Here is a 22115-nt window from a genome sequence, read left to right as displayed (position 1 = left end):
AAAGACCTGACCTCCAACATCAGACAAGAATCCGAGGACTGGCTGAATAACATCTTTCAAGGATGGGGACTCACTGGGTGGCTTTCTTCTATTATAAGAACAATTCTCTTGTTCTTCTTAGTTATCGTTACAGTTATAATTATGTTCTCTAGTCGAAAGAAGTTTTGTTTGTCCTCAGTTAAGCAGATCAACCCCCCCCAAATCAATGTTACAGAAATTCCTACCTCCCAACTCCCCCTTGGTTTCATGATGTATGTCCTAACTCTGGATACCACCCTGATGCCTCTTTCTGAAAAAGAAAGGGGCAGATGCTGCGGTTCGAATTTATTTTATTGATTCCTTGTTAAGTGGCTCGTTCTGTTGTACTCCCATGTTCTCCCCGAGTTGGTTTACCCCTAGGTTTTACCCTCCCTCAAAGCTGTCCCTCATGCCATTCCCCACCCCTTGTTCCAGCAATTTCCCTGCCTGTCAAGGCAATCCAGCCTCTTTTGTTCCCAAACCTTCCCTGCCACTTTCACATCGGGCCAATCCCTGACTGCAACACCCTTTTGGAATTCCCCTATTCCTCAAAGCCCCATCGGCCCATGTGACCCATCCTCTCCACCCTCCTACCCCAATTGGCCCCAGACACTTGATGTAATCCCCTCATTCCTCCCCTGAGGATTCCCTATTGGTTAGCTGTTTGTATCCACCCCCTGATTTGTATCTGTACAAAACCCCTTTCACAGGAGTGCCTGGGGCTCTTTGTTTCTGATCTCTTTACTTGGAATAAACCCTTCCTTGTGGAACCTCAAGATGGAGAGCCTCCTCCTTTCACCTCTGCCTGTTCCCTGTCATGGCTTGTGTCTGGCACTGTAGAGCAAGTGTCTCTAAAGGTTCTGCCTCTGGTAAATCCCCATACTGAGGCAGTTCCCCACTCCTGGCATGGCGCTGGAGTTCTAAGAGCTAGCCCAGGCTCCAGCAGTCACTTCACACAGGCTTAAGTATGGGGTCAGCAGCCAATGACCTGAGGACACAGGGGCAGTGCAAAGGGCAGAGCAAAGGGCAGCAACCTGTAGGGAGGATGAGGGATGAACAACTGGGGTGGGCAGGGTCAACTGGCCAATAGGGGAAGCAATCTAATTTACATTGGCAATAGTGCTGCAGAGTACCATGGGGGAAGTCCTCTTTTTCAGCCTAGGTGGGGAAAACGCTATGGTAGATCTTTCTAGGGCACAGCCTGGAGGTTTATTATGTTCCCACAGCTCCTCACAGGACTTTCTAGACCCTTTACCATCTTCGTTGCTCTTCTTTGGACATGCTCCAGCACTTCAATGTCTGTCTTGTAGTGAGAGACCAAGAACTGGCCACAGGATTTGAGGTGTGGCCTCACCAATGCCAAGTACAGAGGGACAATCACTTCCCTGGTCCTGCTGGTCACACTATTGCTGATACAAGCCAGGATGCCACTGGCTTTCTTGGTCACCTGGGCGCCTACTGGCTCATGTTCAGTCAGCTGTTGACCAGCACCTTCAGGTCCTGTGGTAGATAGGGACAGGCGAACAGAAAACCTCGGGATGTGACGGAAAGCAAGACCCTTCCCCCTTCATCCTACTATAGGTAATCAATCACCCCTGAAGCATGCAGCCCCTCCTAACTCCAGTAGTTTTCCACTCCTTACTAACCCTAGCCGGACCCACCGTCCCCCTTTGACGTACTAAAGCCCCCTTGACTATTTAACCTCACGAGATGAGATAATAAACGCCATTTGACCATCCACCACATTGGTGTCTGTGCATGTCTGTGGCCCGAGTGACCCGGGCGAGGCCGGGTCGCCGTGCTGTGTCTTGAAACCAGGTCGCCTGCCTTCTCCGCGGAAGGCAACAAAGTGGTGCCGAAACCCGGGAAAGAGAAACCCTCCCGGGTAGCGGGTATTGCCTGGACGAGAGCAGCGGCCGGAGCGGCGGGACCGACTCTCGGCGGGGGAGACGTCCCCGGACCAGCGGTTGCCATGGAAGCCATCGCAAAGGTCGTGAGTTCAGTTCATAAGCAGTGGGGAATTAAGTGCAGGCTCAAGGATTTTTATCTCGCTATTGCGAGGCTCTTAGAGCTTGGGGCGATTGAACGTCCCGTGGAAATATTACACCCGGAGGTGTGGGAGAAATGCAGGGCCGCGCTGGCCGAGGATACTAAATCCTCAGGCAGCGGCAAAAGCCTCAAGGCGTGGGGAAAAGTCGAACAAGCCCTACACAGGGTGCTAGAGGAACAGGAAACATGGAGCGCCGCACGCACATGTTTATTAGCTACACCCAAGCTGGGGGTAGGAGCGGCAACGCAAACCGCCCCTGAAAGTGATTTGCCCAGGAGCGGGGATCCGGGGGGGCCGGGCGCGTTCCCCCCCTCCCCGAGCCAGAGTCCAAACCCCCCCGCGGAACCTCCCGAAAAACCCGCGGGTTCCCCATCCGTCCCTTCACCGCCGATCAGCGATTCGGCGCCGGGGGCGCCGCAGCGCGCGCAGTCCTTTTGGGAGGAACTGGCGAGGGAAGCCAGGGACACGGAGAACGCGGCTCGGGAGGAGGTGCAGGCGGCGCCGCCGCCATACCCAGCCGAACAGGGCGCCAGCGACCGAGGGGATGGGCGGGGTGCGGAGGCTCTCGGCAGGAAGAGCCCGGAGTCGCGGGTTCTTGCTAATGCGCATCCGCAGGGAAAAGAGAAGGAGGAGAGCGGCAGAGAGTGCACGCCCAATCGGGAGCCGTGCTCAATGCTGCTACCATTTAAGGGAGAGACCTCCCCCTGCGGGTGACAGGGCAAGCCCAGGGGGCAGGAGCGGCACCACCCCCGAAGGGAGGGACGGGGCCGGAGCCGCACAAAAAGGCACCGAAGCCCGGAAGTGCGCTGGCATTCGACTTCCAGCTCTGAGTCCGGTGACAGCAGCTCCACCAGCTCGGGAGAGCTGACGGAAGCCGACTGGGACTCAGAAATGGAAAGAGCGGAGCTAACGCGGTTTAAAACAAAAACTAATAAAGCCTTAAGCCACATCAAAAGACAATCACAATGCGAACCAGCCCAGTTCACTGACTGGGGAAAAATAAAAATAGCCTGTGCTGAATGGGCCCCCTCGGCTGCAGTTCAAGCCTTCCCGGTGAGAATCACTGGACCAGAGGGGAACCAACAAAGGATATATAATCCAGTAAACCCCAAAGACATACAGGCAATTGTCAAAGCGATCTCAGAGAAAGGGATCAACTCAGACATGGTCTCCACCCTCGTGGATGGCCTTTTTGGCAATGACGACTTGCTCCCCTTTGATATCAAACAAATAGGTCGCATGATACTCGGCGGTGCGGGAATGATCGTGTTTAAGCAGGAATGGGAAGATAATTGTACAAAAGCGCTAGCCCAGGCTTCTGGGGCAGGGCAGCCACTGCACGGGTCGAGCCTATCCAGGCTGCTGGGAAAACATGACGAGATGGTTACACCTCAGCAACAAGCCGCACAGATGCGGGCCAAGGAAATTAGGGTCACCACTCGAGCTGCTAGGGAGGCTATTCGGGCTGCCTCTCTGGTTGTGGCCAAGCCATCACCGTGGTCCACCATAAGACAGGCAGAGAGCGAAAGCTTCAAGCAGTTCGTAGACCGCCTGCAGGCGGCAGTAGACTCCTCTACCCTGCCTGCGGAGGCAAAGGGCCCTGTGGTGGTGGACTGCTTACGCCAGCAATGCAACTCCATCACCAAGGACATCCTGCGCTCCCTGCCAGCCGGAGCCAGCCTAGCCGACATGATCAGACACGTCGTAAGAGAGAAGCACCTGACACCCATTCAAGCGGCCGTTCGCACCCTAACCAGTGCAATGGCATGCTTCAAATGTGGTCAGGCAGGCCACATCGCAGTGAGCTGTCCCCAGCCGGCACGGCAGTCCGCGGCGGTGCCCCCACCCCAAGCACGCCCAAGAGGGCCCTGCTGGAGCTGTGGGAAGAAGGGGCACTTCGCTAAGGACTGCAGATCCCAGCCCCAGGGAAACGGAAAAGGTGGGGGGCGCACTGGCCGCACTCAGCCTCCTCCCGCTACGAATGCGAAGCGGCCCATTTATGTCAACCCCCAGTGGGGCGGGGGTCCCTCATACCCCATGCCCCCACAGGAGACAGCCAGCTTCGCACCCCCACCAGCGACACAATCGCAGAGTTTTGCAGCACCGCCAGTGCCACCTTCGTATCCACCACCGCTGCCACAAGCCGCGCCTGTGCCACAGGGCCAGCAGGGGACGCCCCAGAGCGGGACCCCTGGGTGGCCCTGGCCATGAAAATAGGGAAGGAGCCCCTGATGGTGTGGGGGACATGCCACCTTTATGGCAGTCAGGATCCCCACGTCATAGGGCTTCAGTTCTGGGCGGACACGGGATCAGACTGCTCGGTTTTTCCCCCAAGCGCTTTGGCCTCAGCATTGGCAATGTAAAGAGGTCCCCCCAGTGAACGGAGTGGGAGGGCCATCCCGGGCGTGGACAAGCACCCAGCTGGCGGCTATAACACTCCACACGAAAAAGGGACCGGAACAGACGGTGGCAATCTACCCCTACATTCTACAAAGCTCTCCACCCTTGATAGGAAGGGATATCCTTGCTATGTTAGGAGTCAGGATCACAAATTTATCATGAGGGCCACTGCCGTACACCCACCACTGCCGATCAGACTGACTTGGAAATCATCAGACCCCATATGGGTCGAGCAGTGGCCCCTGTCAAAGCCTCGAATGGCAGCCTTGCTGGAACTGGTCAGCCGCGAGCTGCAGAAGGGTCACATAGAACCCTCCACCAGCCCGTGGAACACCCCTGTATTTGTAATCCCCAAAAGGTCCGGAGAGGGTTATCGCCTCATCCACGACCTGAGGGAAGTGAACAGGACAATCCAACCCATGGATCCAGTTCAGACACTGCTGCCCACGAACTCAGCCATCCCCAAAGGGCAGCCATGCGCAGTGCTGGACATCAAGGACTGCTTCTTTTCAATACCCCTGCACGCTGAGGACAAGGAACGGTTCACCTTTTCCGTCGTGTTCCCAAATGGCGAGCGACCTAACCTCCGCTTCCAATGGAAGGTGTTGCCGCAAGGTCTCGTGGACAGCCCGACCATATGCCAGATTACCGTGGACAGAGCACCGATGCCAGTCCGGCAATCCTACCCCGCCGCGACCATCATTCAATTCATGGACAACATCCTAGTCACTGCACCATCGACGAGCCAGGTGGATCACCTGGTGACCGCGACCACGGAAATTCTCCAGGCCAATGGCTTTGAAATCGCGAACATGAAGATCAAGAGAGGACCCTGCGTGACCTTCCTGGGAGTGGGGATCACAAACTCCTACGTGACACCCCACAAGGTGAAGGTCCACCGAGACATCAAGACGCTCCATGACATGCAGCGCCTTGTGGGATCTCTGCAGTGGCTCTGCAACATCATCCTGATTCCCCCCGAGGTCATGGACCCCTTATATGACCTCCTGAAAGGAAAGCACCCCTGGGACCCCAAGGAGCTGACGCCGCAAGCAGCGAGCTCCCTCGACTTCATCGAGCATCAGATGTCTACTGGCACGCTTGCCAGGTGGGACCCAGATGTGCCGCTTGATCTATCCGTCCGTTTCACACAGAAGGGAGGAGTGGGAGCACTGGCCCAAGGACCTTCCAAAAAGTCCCGGCCGATCCAATGGGTGGTCCTCGGAAGACCAACTCGTGCGTTTTCCTCGGGAGTTGAATGCGTCGCCAACCTCATCATGAAAGGCAGGAGACTCGCCCTGAGACACCTGGGAACCGAGCCGACAAGAATCCACCTCCCCTTCCGCAAGCGGCCGACCACGGAGTCAACCACGATATCAGAGCACCTGGCCCTTGCTCTCACCGGCTTCGGAGGAGAAATCTCCTACGCCACCAGACCACCTTGGACTCAGCTGCTGACCATCGTCGATATAGACATGCCACCAAAGGTCATGGACCGACCGCAGCCGGGACCGACGGTCTTCACAGATGCTTCCTCCACGACCTCTACTGCGGCGGCGGTGTGGCAAGCAGGAGAGCAATGGCTTTGCGTCAAAACAAGTGACCCCACACTGTCAGTGCAACAACTGGAAGCAGCAGCAGTGGTCTTGGCGTGCGGACTCTTCCAAGACGAACACCTCAACATCGTAACGGACTCTATATTCGTGGCAAGGCTTTGCCTGGCCATGTCAGGACCAGGTGTGTCAACATCAGATGCGGCCTCAATGCTGGAAGAGGCGCTCTCCTCGCGACGGGGCACTGTGTCTGTCATTCACGTCAACAGCCACAACCCAGTCAAAGGGCTTTTTCCAGACCGGCAATGACAAAGCGGACGCCGCAGCAAAGGGAGTGTGGACACTGCAGGAAGCTCGGCAACTGCACGAGTCGCTCCACATCGGAGCCAAAGCACTGGCGAAGTGATGCGGAACCTCGACAGAGGACGCAAAACATGCAGTGGCCACTTGCCCTCACTGCCAGAAGTCACCCCTATGGACCAGTGGGGTCAACCCTAGAGGTCTCAAGGCCTCGGAAATCTGGCAGTCGGACTTCACCTTATGTCAACTGCTAAAGCCCCGAGCATGGATTGCAGTGACGGTGGGCACTTACAGCGGAGCGATCGTAGCCACACAGCACCCCAAAGCTAACTCTAAGGCCACAATTCAGCACTGGCTGACAGCTATGGCATGGCTTGGTATCCCCAAGCAAATTAAAACTGACAACGGTTCCAATTTCATTTCCAAACCAGTGCAAGAATTCACCTCGAAATGGGGCATCACCTTAGTACAAGGTATCCCGTATAACAGCACCGGGCAGGCCATAGTTGAGCGAGCAAACCAGACCCTGAAAGCTAATCTAGAAGTATTGGCAAAGGCAGAGGGCTTTGCCAATTCCGTTCCCCCAGGAGACCAAGCGCGTATACTGGCAACAGCTTTGCTAGCACTGAATCAATTCCCTAGGGGAGAAGAGGCAGACAGTCCTGTTCGAAAGCACTGGGTCACCTGAGCACTAGAGGAGGGCCCGCAGGTCATAATCAAAAACGAACTGGGCGAATGGGAACGGGGCTGGAGACTGGTGCTCACGGGACGAGGGTATGCGGTGGTTAAAAAAGAGGGCAAGATCAGGCGGTGCCCACTTAAGTCAATCAAGCCAGACCTTCAGAATGAGACTAATGAGAATTGCGAGTTTCTGTTTACAGGATATGCTCGTGGGGCGTCCCCATAACGCGTACACCCCGGTTCCAGAGGAAAACGACGAACCACCAAAACGCCAGACAGCACCCAAGAGTCCTGCACCGGTGAGACCCAGACGGCAATGGTGGCTTTGGGTGATCTTGCTATTAGGGCTCATCGCCGGAGGGCGAGCCAACCCAGACTATTACCCCCATCAGCCATTCAGGTGGGTCATGCAACATCTTTCAAGTGACAAAGTATTCAAAGAAATCACCACGACAGGCACCCCATCCTTCGTGTTCCACATCGCCGACCTGTTTCCAGGACGACCAAAACTACGACCCCATCACCCACACATCATGTACATGTACCTGTCCTACTGGTGTCCAGCCTCCAACCCTGGGAAGAAGTACTGTAACTACCCGGGGTGGGGATATTGCGGACACTGGGGCTGTGAAACCATTGTCACAGATGCCAGACCATCGGGAGAAGGGTGTGAACCGCAGGAGCCCGATAGATTTTTACAGTTCACCTGGGCACCTACCGGCTGTAAAAAGCCCGCCATTGCAAAAGGGGTCTATAGCAACCATTATACACAACCCAAATATCAGAAGTGCACAGACTATAACATGACAGTTTTGCAGCCAGAACACCCTAGTTGGGCCACAGGCAGAACGTGGACTGTAGTCCTCAAAGGGCCAAAAGACTGGGTGAACGTGCGAATTATCAGGCTCCAACCACCGGCACCCCGACCGGTAGGACCCAATATGGTTATTAAGGACGTGCTGAAAGGGAGAAACATAACCCATCTCAAAACCTTACCCACAAAGGCCACTGATATCCCGACCGGCCATGCAGATGCCTTCCAAATAGGCCGCTTAGCCGAGTCAGACTCAGACCCAATCTTCCGCATGCTAGAAGCTACCTTTCTATCCTTGAACGAATCCAACCCAAACCTAACCACTTCCTGCTGGCTTTGCTACGATGTTAAACCTCCTTTCTACGAAGGAGTTGCTCTAGACACCCCCTTCAGTTACTCCACAGCCGATGCCCCCACCAGTGCAGATGGGACAGTCCCCGTAGAGGAATCACCCTGAGTCAAGTCACAGGCCAGGGCAAATGCTTTGGCAATGCAGCCTTGGCAAAGCAGAAAGGCAACCTCTGCACCGAAGTCGTCAAGCCCAACAGAAAGATCAACAAGTGGGCGGTCCCATCCGCATCTGGGATGTGGGTTTGTCAGCAATCTTGGGTGAGTCCTTGCGTGTTCCTTGCCAAGTTCAATGATGCTATCGACTTCTGTGTCCAAGTTCTGATTGTTCCTAGGGTCCTGTACCACTCAGACGAAGAGGTATACCACCTTTTTTAGGAACCCAGCCGACTCCACAAAAGAGAAATAATAACGGGAGTGACTATTGCAATGCTACTCGGCCTGGGAGCAGCTGGCACAGCCACGGGTGTCTCAGCCCTCGCGACCCGACACCAAGGGCTTGCTCAGCTGCAAATGACCATCGATGAGGACCTGCAGAGGATCGAGAAATCCATCTCCTTTCTAGAGAAATCAGTCTCCTCGCTTTCGGAAGTGGTCTTACAGAACAGGCGAGGACTGGACCTCTTGTTCATGCAACAAGGAGGACTGTGTGCCGCCTTGAAGGAGGAATGTTGCTTCTATGCGGACCACACAGGAGTCGTTAAAGACTCCATGGCAGAACTCCGAGATAGACTAGCTCAAAGAAAGAAAGACAGGGAAACCCAACAGAGCTGGTTCGAGTACTGGTTCAATCAATCGCCATGGCTCACCACTCTAATTTCCATCCTAATAGGTCCGCTAGTGATACTGCTTTTAGCCCTTACATTCGGACCATGCCTGCTAAACAAGCTGGTCTCATTTGTTCAAGCTCGCCTAGAACGGGCCAACATCCTGTTTATACGCCAGCGACAAATGCTGTGAACCAAAAACCGAGAACACTGCCAGTCGCAAAGGTGTCGCCTTCTGATGAGAAGGCGGGCGACCTGGTTTCAAGACACAGCACGGCGACCCGGCCTCGCCCGGATCACTCGGGCCACAGACATGCACAGACACCAATGTGGTGGATGGTCAAATGGCCTTTATTATCTTATCTCATGGGGTTAAATAGTCAAGGGGGCTTCACTACGTCAGAAGGGGATGGTGGGTCTGGCTAGGGTTAGTAAGGAGTGGAAAACTACTGAGTTTAGGAGGGGCTGCATGCTTTAGGGGTAATTGATTAACTATAGCAGGAAGGAGGGGGGAAGGGTCTGGCTTTCCGTCACATCCCGAGATCTTCCGTTCGCCTGTCCCTATCTACCACATCTCCCCCCCGCTTTTTTACTAATGAATGAGGTAGTTATAAACATAGGCACTAAGGTGAGGTATAAAGTTGTAATGTGATAAGGGAAAAGGGTTTTTTGGTAAACCTGAGTAATCTTCGCAAGGGAAGTTTAGAGAACCTCTGCGACTGGCAGTGTCCTCGGTTTTTGGTTCACAGCATTTGTTGCCGGCCTATGAACAGGATGTTGGCCCGTTCTAGGCGAGCTTGAACGAATGAGACCAGCCTGTTTAGCAGGCAAGGTCCGAATGTGAAGGTTAAAAGCAGTATCGCTAGCGGACCTACTAGGGTGGAAATTAGAGTGGTGAGCCATGGTGATTGATTGAACCAGGACTCAAACCAGCTCTGTTGGGTTTCCCTGTCTTTCTTTCTTTGAGCCAGTCTATCTCGGAGTTCTGCCATGGAGTCTTTAACGACTCCTGTGTGGTCCGCATAGAAGCAGCATTCCTCCTTCAAGGCGGCACACAGACCTCCTTGCTGCATGAACAAGAGGTCCAGTCCCCGCCTGTTCTGTAAGACCACTTCCGAAAGCGAGGAAACTGATTTCTCTAGAAGGGAGATGGATTTCTCGATCCTCTGCAGGTCCTCATCGATGGTCATTTGCAGCTGAGCAAGCCCTTGGTGTCGGGTCGCGAGGGCCGAGACACCTGTGGCTGTGCCAGCTGCTCCCAGGCCGAGCAGCATTGCGATAGTCACTCCCGTTATTATTTCTCTTTTGTGGAGTCGGCCGGGCTCCTCGAAGATGTGGTACACCTCCTCGTCTGAGTGGTACAGGACCCTAGGAACAATTAGAACTTGGACACAGAAATCGGTAGCGTCATTGAATTTGGCAAGGAACACGCAAGGACTTACCCCAGATTTCTGACAAACCCACATCCCAGATGCGGATGGGACCGCCCACTTGTTGATCTTTCTGTTGGGCTTGACGACTTCGGTGCAGAGGTTGCCTTTCTGCTTCGCCAGGGCTGCATTGCCAAAGCATTTGCCCCGGCCTGTGACTTGACTCAGGGTGATTCCCCTACGGGGGGTGTCCCATCTGCACTGGTGAGGGGCTTCGGCTGTGGAATAACTGAAGGGGGTGTCTAGAGTGACTCCTTCGTAGAAAGGAGGTTTAACATCGTAACAAAGCCAGAAAGAATTGGTTAGGTTTGGGTTGGATTCGTTCAAGGATAGAAAGGTAGCCTCTAGCATGCGGAAGATTGGGTCTGAGTCCGACTCGGCTAAGCGGCCTATTTGGAAGGCATCTCCATGGCCGGTCGGGATATCGGTGGCCTTTGTGGGTAGTGGTTTGGGATGGGTAATGTTTCCCCCTTTTAGCACGTCCTTAATAACCATATTGGGTCCTACCGGTCGGGGTGCCGGTGGTTGGAGCCTGATAATTCGCACGTTCACCCACTCTTTTGGCGCCTTGAGGACTACTGTCCATGTTCTGCCTGTGGCCCAACTAGGGTGTTCTGGCTGCAGGACCGTCATGTTATAGTCCGTGCACTTCCGATATTTGGGTTGTGTATGATAGTTGTCATAGACCCCTCCCTTGAAGGCGGGCTTTTTACAGCCGGTAGGTGCCCAGGTGAACTGCAAGAATCTATGGGGCTCTTGTGGTTCCCACCCTTCTCCCGATGGTCTGGCATCTGTGACAATGGTTTCACAGCCCCAGTGCCCGCAATATCCCCACCCCGGGTAGTTACAGTACTTCTTCCCAGGGTTGGAGGCTGGACACCAGTAGGACAGGTACATGTACATGATGTGTGGGTGATGGGGTCGTAGTTTTGGTCGTCCTGGAAACAGGTTCGGTGATATGGAACACGAAGGATGGGGTGCCTGCCGTGGTGATTTCTTTGAACACCTTGTCACTTGAAAGATGCTGCATGACCCACCTGAATGGCTGATGGGGGTGATAGTCTGGGTTGGCTCTCCCCTCGGCGATGAGCCCTAATAGCAAGATCACGCAATGCCACCGTTGCTGTCTGGGTCTCACCGGTGCAGGACTCTTGGGTGCTGTCTGGCGTTTTGGTGGTTCGTCGTTTTTCTCTGGAGCCGGGATGTACGCGTTACGGGGACGACCCACGAGCATGTCCTGTAAACAGAAACTCGCAATTCTCGTTAGTCTCATTCTGAAGGTCTGGCTTGATCGACTTAAGTGGGCACCACTTGATCTTGCCCTCTTTTTTAACCGCCGCATACCCCCATCCCGTGAGTACCAGTCTCCAGCCCCGTTCCCATTTGCCCAGTTCGTTTTTGATTACAACCTGTGGGCCCTCCTCTAGGGCTTGAGTGGCCCAGTGCTTTCGAACAGGACTGTCTGCCTCTTCTCCCCTAGGGAATTGATTCAGTGCTAGCAAAGCTGTTGCCAGTATACGCGCTTGGTCTCCTGGGGGAACGGAATTGGCAAAGCCCTCTGCCTTTGCCAATACTTCTAGATTAGCTTTCAGGGTCTGGTTTGCTCGCTCAACTATGGCTTGCCCGGTACTGTTATACGGGATACCTTGTACTAAGGTGATGCCCCATTTAGAGGTGAATTCTTGCATTGGTTTGGAAATGAAATTGGAACCGTTGTCAGTTTTAATTTGCTTGGGGATACCAAGCCATGCCATGGCTGTCAGCCAGTGCTGCATCGTGGCCTTAGAGTTAGCTTTGGGGTGCTGTGTGGCTACGATCGCTCCGCTGTAAGTGTCTACTGTCACTGCAATCCATGCTCGGGGCTTTAGCAGTTGACATAAGGTGAAGTCCGACTGCCAGATTTCCGAGGCCTTGAGGCCTCTTGGGTTGACCCCGCTGGTCCATAGGGGCGACTTCTGGCAGTGAGGGCAAGTGGCCACTACGTGTTTTGCGTCCACGGTTGAGATCCCGCATCTCCTCGCCAGTGCTTTGGCTCCGATGTGGAGCGACTCGTGCAGCTGCCGAGCTTCCTGTAGCGTCCACACTCCCTTTGCTGCGGCGTCCGCCTTGTCGTTGCCGGTCTGGAAGAAGCCTTTGACTGGGTTGTGGCTGTTGACGTGGATGACAGACACGGTGCCCCGTCGCGAGGAGAGCGCCTCCTCCAGCATTGAGGCCGCTGCTGACGTTGACACGCCTGGTCCTGACATGGCCAGGCAAAGCCTTGCCACGAATATAGAGTCCGTTACGATGCTGAGGTGTTCGTCTTGGAAGAGTCCGCACGCCAAGACAACTGCTGCTGCTTCCAGTTGTTGCACTGACAGTGTGGGATCACCTGTTTTGACGCAATGCCATTGCTCTCCTTCCTGCCACACTGCCGCTGCAGTAGAAGTCGTGGAGGAAGCGTCTGTGAAGACCGTCGGTCCCGGCTGCGGTCGGTCCATGACCTTTGGTGGCATGTCTATATCGACGATGGTCAGCAGCTGAGTCCAAGGTGGCCTGGTGGCGTAGGAGATTTCTCCTCTGAAGCCGGTGAGAGCAAGGGCCAGGTGCTCCGATATTGCGGTCGACTCCGTGGTTGGCCGCTTGCGAAAGGGGAGGTGGATTCTTGTCGGCTCGGTTCCCAGGTGTCTCAGAGCGAATCTCCTGCCTTTCACGATGAGGTTGGCGATGCATTCAACTCCCGGGGAAAACGCTCGAGTTGGTCTTCCGAGGACCACCCATTGGATCGGCCGGGACTTTTCGGAAGGTCCTTGGGCTAGTGCTCCCACTCCTCCCTTTTGTGTGAAGTGGACGTACAGATCGAGTGGCGCATCTGGGTCCCACCTGGCAGGCGTGCCAGTAGACATCTGGTGCTCGATGAAGTCGAGGGAGCTCGCTGCTTGCGGTGTCAGCTCCTTGGGGTCCCAGGGGTGCTTTCCTTTCAGGAGGTCATATAGGGGTTCCATGACCTCGGGTGGAACCAGGATGACGTTGCGGAGCCACTGCAGAGAACCCACAAGACGCTGCATGTCATGGAGCGTCTTAATGTCTCGGTGGACCTTCACCTTGGGGGACGTCACGTAGGAGTCCGTGATCCCCACTCCCAGGAAGGTCACGCAGGGTCCTCTCTTGATCTTCGTGTTCGCGATCTCAAAGCCATTGGCCTGGAGAGTTTCCGTGATCACGGTCACCAGGTGATCCACCTGGCTCGTCGATGGTGCAGTGACTAGGATGTCGTCCATGTATTGAATGATGGTCGCAGCAGCATAGGACTGTCGGACTGGCGCCAGTGCTCTGTCCCTGGTGATCTGGCATATGGTCGGGCTGTCCACGAGACCTTGCGGCAGCACCTTCCATTGGAAGCGGAGGTTAGGTCGCTCGCCGTTTGGGAACACGATGGAAAAGGCGAACCGTTCCTTGTCCTCAGTGTGCAGGGGTATTGAAAAGAATCAGTCCTTGATGTCCAGCACTGCGCATGGCTGCCCTTTGGGGATGGCTGAGTTCGTGGGCAGCAGTGTCTGAACTGGACCCATGGGTTGGATTGTCCTGTTCACTTCCCTCAGGTCGTGGATGAGGCGATAACCCTCTCCGGACCTTTTGGGGATTACAAATACAGGGGTGTTCCACGGGCTGGTGGAGGGTTCTATGTGACCCTTCTGCAGCTCGCGGCTGACCAGCTCCAGCAAGGCTGCCATTCGAGGCTTTGACATGGGCCACTGCTCGACCCATATGGGGTCTGACGATTTCCAGGTCAGTCTAATTGGCAGCGGTGGGTGTACGGCAGTGGCCCTCAGGATAAATTTGTAATTCTGGCTCCTAACACAGCGAGGACATCCCTTCCTATCAAGGGTGGAGAGCTCTGTAGAATGTAAGGGTAGATTGCCACTGCCCGTTCCCGTCCCTTTTTCGTGTGGAGCGTTATGGCCACCAGCTGGGTGCTTTTCCACGCCCGGGACGGCCCTCCCACTCCGTTCACTAGGGGGACCTCTTTGCATTGCCAATGCTGAGGCCAAAGCGCTTGGGGGAAAACTGAGCAGTCGGATCCCGTGTCCGCCCAGAACTGAAGCCCTATGACGTGGGGATCCTGACTGCCGTAAAGGCGGCATGTCCCCCACATCTTCAGGGGTTCCTTCCCTATTTTCATGGCCAAGGCCACCCAGGGGTCCCGCTCTGGGGCGTCCCCTGCTGGCCCTGTGGCACAAGCGTGGCTTGTGGCAGCGGTGGACACGACGGTGCCGCTGGCGGCGCTGCAAAACTCTGTGATTGCGCCGCTGGTGGGGGTGCGAGGCTGGCTGCCTCCTGTGGGGGCATGGGGTATGAGGGCCCCCCTTCCCACTGGGGGTTGACATAAATGAGCAGCTTCGCATTCGCATCGGGAGGAGGCTGAGTGCGGCCAGTGCGCCCCCTCCCTTTCTCGTTTCCCTGAGGCCGGGACCTGCAGTCCTTAGCGAAATGCCCCTTTTTCCCGCAGCTCCAGCAGGGCCCTCTCGGGCGTGCCTGAGATGGGGGCACCGCCGCGGACTGAGGTGCCGGCTGGGGGCAGCTCACTGCAATGTGGCCTGCCTGACCGCACTTGAAGCACGCCATGGCACTGGTTAGGGTGCGAACAGCTGCCTGGACGGGTGTTAGGTGTTTCTCTCTTACGACCTGCCTGATCATATCGGCTAGCCTGGCTCCGGTTGGCAGGGAGCGCAGAATGTCTTTGGTGACAGAGTTACATTGCTGGCGCAAGCAGTCTGCCACCACGGGACCCTTTGCCTCTGCAGGCAGGGTAGAGGAGTCTACTGCTGCCTGCAGGCGGTCTACGAACTGCTTGAAGCTTTCGCTCTCTGCCTGTCTTATGGTAGACCACGGTGACGGCTTGGCCACGACCAGAGAGGCAGCCCGAATAGCCTCCCTAGCAGCTCGAGTGGTGGCCCTGACTTCCTCAGCCCGCATCAGTGCGGCTTGCTGCTGAGGTGTAACCATCTCGTCATGCTTCCCCAGCAGCCTGGATAGGCTCGAACCATGCAGTGGCTGCCCCACCCCAGAGGCCTGGGTTAGAGCTCTCGTACAATTGTCTTCCCATTCCTGCTTGAACACGATCATTCCCGCACCACCGAGTATCATGCGACTTATTTGTTTGATATCAAAGGGGAGCAAGTCGTCATTACCAAAGAGGCCGTCCGCGAGGGTGGAGACCATAGCCGAGTTGATCCCTTTCTCTGAGATTGCTTTGACAATTGCCTGTACGTCTTTGGGGTTTACCGGATTATATACCCGTTGTTGGTTTCCCTCTGGTCCGGTGATCCTCACCGGGAAGGCTTTTACTGCCCCTGAGGGAGCCCACTTTGCACAAGCTATCTTTATTCTAGCCCAGTCGGTGAACTGAGCTGGTTCGCGTTGTGATTGCCTTTCGACGTGGCTTAAGGCTTTATTCGCTTTTGTTTCAAACCGCATCAGCTCCGCTTTTTCCGTTTCTGAGTCCCCGTCAGCGTCCGTCAGCTCTCCCGAGCTGTCGGAACTGGTGGAGCTGGACTCAGAGCCGGAAGTCGAATGCCAGCGTATTTCCGGGTCCCGGTGCCTTTTCGTGCAGCTCCGGCCCCGTCCCTCCCCCTCCCTTCGGGGGTGGTGCCATTCCCGCCCCCTGGGCTTGCCCTGCCGCCCGCAGGGGGAGGTCTCTCCCTTAAATGGTAGCAGCTTTGGGCACGGCTCCTGATTGGGCACGCGCTCTCCGCCGCCCCCCTCCTCCTTCTTTCCTCGCGGCTGCGCACTAGCGAGAATCCGGGTATTTGGGGTCTTCCCGCAGGGAGCATGCGCGCCCCGCCCATCCTCTGGGTCGCCGGCGCCATGTTCGGCTGGGTAGGGCGGCGGCGGCGGCACCGCTCGTCCCCCCGCGTCTCTGGCTTCCCTCGCCAATTTCTCCCAAAAGGACTGCGCGCGCTGCCGCGCCCCCGGCGCCGAGTCGCCGATCCGCGGTGAAGGGACGTACGGGGGGTCCGCGAGTTTCTCAGGAAGCCCCACGGGGGGGGTTGGGCTCGGGCTCGGGGAGGGGGGGGACGCGCCCGATCCCTCCGGGTCCCCGCTCCCGGGTACCTCGCTATCGGGGGCGGTTTGCGTTGCCGCTCCTACCCCCAGTTTGGGTGTAGCTAATAAACATGCGCTCGCCGCGCTCCATGTTTCTTGTTCCTCTAACGCCTTGCGCAGAGCCCGCTCGACCTTACCCCAGGCCTTGAGACTTTTGCCGCTGCCTGAGGTTTTTGTTTCCTCGGCTAATGCGGCCGTACATCTCCCCCACACCTCCGGGTGTAATATATCCACGGGACGTTCAATCGTCCCGAGCTCAAGGAGTCTCGCAATAGCGAGGTAAAAATCCTTGAGCTTACACTTAATTCCCCACTGCTTATAAATCGAACTCACGACCTTCGCGATGGCCTCCATGTGGATCGCTGGTCCGGGGACGTCTCCCCCGCCTAGAATCGGCTTGGCCGTTCTGGCCGCTGTCTCTCGTCCAGGAGATTCCCGCTACCCGAGGATTTCTCTTCTCCCTTTCCACTCTCGGGTTTCGGCACCATATGTCGCCTTCTGATGAGAAGGCGGGCAACCTGGTTTCAAGACACAGCACGGCAACCCGGCCTCGCCCGGGTCACTCGGGCCACAGACATGCACAGACACCAATGTGGTGGATGGTCAAATGGCCTTTATTATCTTATCTCATGGGGTTAAATAGTCAAGGGGGCTTCACTACGTAAGAAGGGGATGGTGGGTCTGGCTAGGGTTAGTAAGGAGTGGAAAACTACTGAGTTTAGGAGGGGCTGCATGCTTTAGGGGTAATTGATTAACTATAGCAGGAAGAAGGGGGGAAGGGTCTAGCTTTCCGTCACATCCCGAGATCTTCCGTTCGCCTGTCCCTATCTACCACACAAAGGTTCTCTAAACTTCCCTTGCGAAGATTACTCAGGTTTACCAAAACCCCTTTTCCCTTATCAGATTATAACTTTGTACCTCACCTCAGTGCCTATGTTTATAACTACCTCATTCATTAGTAAAAAAGGGGGGGGGAGATGTGGTAGATAGGGACAGGCGAACGGAAAATCTTGGGATGTGACGGAAAGCAAGACCCTTCCCCCCTCATCCTGCTATAGGTAATCAATCACCCCTGAAGCATGCAGCCCCTCCTAACTCCAGTAGTTTTCCACTCCTTACTAACCCTAGCCGGACCCACCGTCCCCCTTTGACGTAGTAAGACCCCCTTGACTATTTAACCTCACGAGATGAGATAATAAATGCCATTTGACCATCCACCACATTGGTGTCTGTGCATGTCTGTGGCCCGAGTGACCCGGGCGAGGCTGGGTCGCCGTGCTGTGTCTTGAAACCAGGTCGCCTGCCTTCTCCGTGGAAGGCAACAGGTTCTTTTCTCCTGGGCAGCTTTCCAGCCACTCTGCCCCCAGTCTGCAGCGCTGCAGGGGATTGCTGTGACTCAAGTTTCCCATTAACCCAAATGCTGCTGACTGATGCTCAAAAGCATCTTGTCATCCCTGTGATGAGCTCTGTCTGAGGATCAACTTGCCCTAATTTTAGGTGAGAGCCAAAAGGTGAATTTGGGACGTATCTTTATTCTCAAAGATTCATAGTTGTTTCCACTGAGCACCTGAATGCTCTCTTCCCCAAATATAGAAAACTATATAGGTGCCAATGTAAAGGTGAGGACTCTTGTACACCTGTTCTCTTTTTCTGGAGGTGAGAATCACCCCATGCAGCAACCCTGCATTGCTCACTTGGGCAGCAGAGCAGAGAATTGCACTTTGATTTCCCTTGTTAAATGCTCAGGGATTTTTGGGAGGAAATCTTTCCTCGTCAACAGGGCATTAGTGCCTGGGCTGAGATCTGTCACTATGGTGCTTGTCTGCCCTTTGGTCTGAGACCGAGGTATCTAGTGTAAATAATTGAAGCAATCCCAGATTCTTCTATCACCAGTACCTCTGGGGCTGAGAAACCAGCCTGTAAAGCCCCGAGTGGTGTTTGCCCTCAGCCCACAAGCAATGTGTGCTGCTGTGGTGGGCACAATGTGCTGCTAACACTGGTATGGCATTGGCTGGAGATTTGCGTCTAGTCTGGACAATGGCATTTCAGAAAGGAGATGGAGGAAATAATCCTGGCCCCTCTCTTTATCTTCCCTATCCTCATAGTGGTCTGGACAAGAAGAAACAGGATGAGCTTCACAGGGGACACACACATAACAGCTCTCTAACAGGGAGGTGAGCTGAGCCCAGAGACACATTGACCTAGGAGCAAGTGAATTTCCACTTTGGGCAGTTTGAAGGAAAAATATTAAAGAATGGGTTGGGCAAATATGTCTTGGGCTGTTTAGGACAAGCTGATACTGCCTTGGGGCAGGAGGGTAATGAGGTAGACCTCCAGGTGTCCTGCTCTGCTTCAGTACAGCCCAAGGAATAGCTGTCTGTGGTTTGAGTTACAAGGGGCTCTGGAGGGGGCTGTAAGCAGCTCACAGGGGAGATGAGCAGAGCTCCTACTCCCTACCTAATCTTTTCCATCACAGGAGCATCCATCTGATGTGCCAGGGGTGAGATGGTGTTAAAGTCCAGCTCAGAGTCACTGAGATCTCCCCTGATGCCTCAGCGGAGCAGAGGAGCAGGGAGGAGGCAGCAGGAGAGGAGATGGTGTCATCTTTTAGCCCAGGCAAGTCTGATTTCCTAGAGGAAGGAGCAGATATTTTATCCTTTGAGCCACTCAGGAAAGAAATTGGCTAAAGCACTGAAGTATATTGGGTGAGATGATCCTGCCCCAAAAACAGTCGCGTATTTGGGACCTGCCCCATCTTCCCACCTTTTGTCCTCTCTCCCTGCCAGCTCATGGGGCAGTAATCCTCTAATGTGACACCAAGACAGTGTTTACATTTTCAAAGCTTCTGCTGTTGATAAGCAGAGGAGTTAACTCTCAGTTTGTCATCCTTCATGAACATGGCTTGCAGGAAGGAGGAAAGAGAAGAAAAAATAAATATTAAAAATAGATGATAAAAACAAAGCAGAAAGAAATTGAAGAGAATTTTCATCTCTGATTTACATCAAGCACCAGTGACATCTTGAGGTCCAGTTTATAGTGGCAAGTTCTGCTGCCAGGATGGGGTTACTGGCACATGTGGCCTCCTACTCTCCCAGTGAGACTTCCTCTTCCTGGAGCCACCTGTTCCTACACCAGACCCAATTTCTTGTTCTCTGAGCCCAAATAACTGATACCTTCAGGTGGAAAAAAAAAAAAAGGAGATGAAGAGAGAACAACTCTACATTTTGATGCAGAGCACACCTCAAAGAACCCTGCTTGCAGGTGGGTAGTGACCATCTGTGGGAGGCCAGCTAAAGGAGGAGGACAAGGCTTCATTCTTTCATTGAGATATATTGGTGCTGATTAGGAGGAGGAAATGTCAAATCAGTCAAAAAGTTATGTCAGCCACAGGGCAGCCTGGTCATGGGGAAGGGGACACCAGGCAGAGCAGCTGAGCCTCGCCCAGTGTGCAGGCAGAAATGCAGGCAGGAAGCTCAGAGGGGGCTGCCCAGGCTTCAAAGTGCTCTGTTGCTTTGACAATTTCTATTTTCTGTGATCATCAGATGTTTTTGTAGGAGAGGAGGGAAAAAGGTTGGGGGAAAAAAGACCAATATTCTCTCTAAATGCAGACCTGATGGAAAATTTTCAGCCTGCCCTATTGAAAACACTGGGGCTTGCTTTACTTTCTGCCTTGCATGATTGCCTCTTTCATTAACATTTGAGACAGGCAGCAGGCAGGGAGAAGTCCTAAATAGCTCTAAACCTAGCTTCTCCCATCTTTCCCAGCCTTAGGCTGGTTCAGACAAAGTCTGTGTTGGAGGCTGGCTGCAAGAGAAGGTGTTTCAATTACCATAGGAATAGGGGCAGTGCAATCCACAAAGGGCTCAGCTTCTACACATTGAATCAATGCAACATTTTCTTCCAATCCTGAGCAAAGCCACGTTTGATCATGTTGTGAGCTGGGATGCTGCATTAACGGATCAGGTCCTTTCTGGCTGGTGTCAACTGGGGAAGGTCACAGCATGGCCCTCCAGGTTGGACACATTATTAGACTCATTAGTAATGGAAAAAGGTCATGTGGAGGGGCAGCTGTAAGTGGATGCTGGGGTTGGGGCATTTGGGAATGATAATGGCTATGATGTTAAACTTGAGCATTTGGGAGGTAGGGATGGAGGTGTGAATGGGGCTGATAAGGTTTGGGGACCAGGGAGCAGTAATGAAGCATGGACAGCTGGGACCAAGATGTTGGGATTGGGAAGAATAGAGATGAAGCCAAAGATTCATTACTGACCCCTGTCATGGGTCTGAATTGGATGTGGTGGGCAGAGGTGAAGAGCTTTTTCTCTCCTGGAGAGAGCACTGCTGAGAGCATCATATCTGCAACCCTTCCAGAGGTGGCTCAGATTAGATGGTTGGTCAAACACAATGGTGATGGAAGTACTTGCTACCCAGGAAGCCTGGCACCAAGGAGCACAGCTCCCAGCCCACATATCCTGCCAGTCAACCTGATCCTGTATTGACAAAACATTATGTCCATCAACCCAAGACAATTTAAGGAGGATGTGAATGCATCCAGGAGAAGGCAACAAAGTTGGTGAAAGGGCTGGAAGGAATGTCCTACAAGGATCAGCTGAGGGCTCTGGGTTTGTCTACTTTGGAGAAAAGGAGGCTGAGGGGTGACCTCATGGCTCTCTGCAGATTCCTGAGGAGGGGAAGTGGAGAGGGAGGTGCTGAGCTCTTCTCCCTGGTATACAGCAGGATCTGTGGAAATGGTTCAAAACTGCATCAGGGGAAGTTTAGACTTGTGAGTATTCTCAGCTCAGTCAGAGAGAAAGAGAAAGGTTTTCTAACCAGGCAAGAGCCTGGGAAGCAGTTGGGAAAGAATGTAAATAATTCTCTAATCTATCTTGTTATTCACATTGTTTATAGATATGTTCTGCTACTGTGCATCATTCACTGCACACTAATGGTGTGACATGTTTTTACTATAAGACCAATTAAATTAGTCTTCTCGATGTTCTCTATATATAGAGCGGTACATTTGAAATAAATCGGAGTTCATTTTCTTAGCCTTCTGATCTGGAGTTCTCTGTTCCCGTCCTGCTCAACGGCATCATAGACTTGACATTCAGAAGCATTTATTTGCAGAGAAGGTGGACAGACATTGGAACAGGCTTCCTAGAGAGGTGGTTGATGCTCCATGTCTGTCAGTGTTTGAGGCATTTGGGTATCAAAATGCTTTAACTTTTGGTCAGCCCTGAAGTGGTCAGGCAGTTGGATTAGATGACTGTTGTAGGTACCTTCCAAATGAACTATTCTAGTATATGCCGTTCTATTGTATTCTAAGACATAAATAAAAAGAATACGGGTCTGAGCTCCTACCAGAAAAAAAACCACCCAGTGCAGTACAGCCTGGCTGCTAAGGAGCTCCTCCAACAAACAGCATTTCAGCCATGCAAGTGTATGTGATCCAGCCCTCCAGCCCCCAGGCTGAGGATATGAGAACAGAATTAAACAACTTTCTGTAAATCTGAGCTCACTCCAGCATGGCAATCTCTCAAATAAACACTCCCCAATCCCTATCTATATAGCAGCATCTCAGGGTCTTTTACCATTTCATCCCTGGACACCATGTAATCCAATGCCACAGATTTATATTAAGGCATTAGGTGATTTTCACTTTTATTCACC

Source organism: Vidua chalybeata (assembly GCF_026979565.1).
Source record: "Vidua chalybeata isolate OUT-0048 chromosome W unlocalized genomic scaffold, bVidCha1 merged haplotype SUPER_W_unloc_6, whole genome shotgun sequence".
Classification (NCBI taxonomy): domain Eukaryota; kingdom Metazoa; phylum Chordata; class Aves; order Passeriformes; family Viduidae; genus Vidua; species Vidua chalybeata.
The sequence above is the reverse complement of the archived record's forward strand: the minus strand, read 5'-3'. Positions refer to the sequence as shown.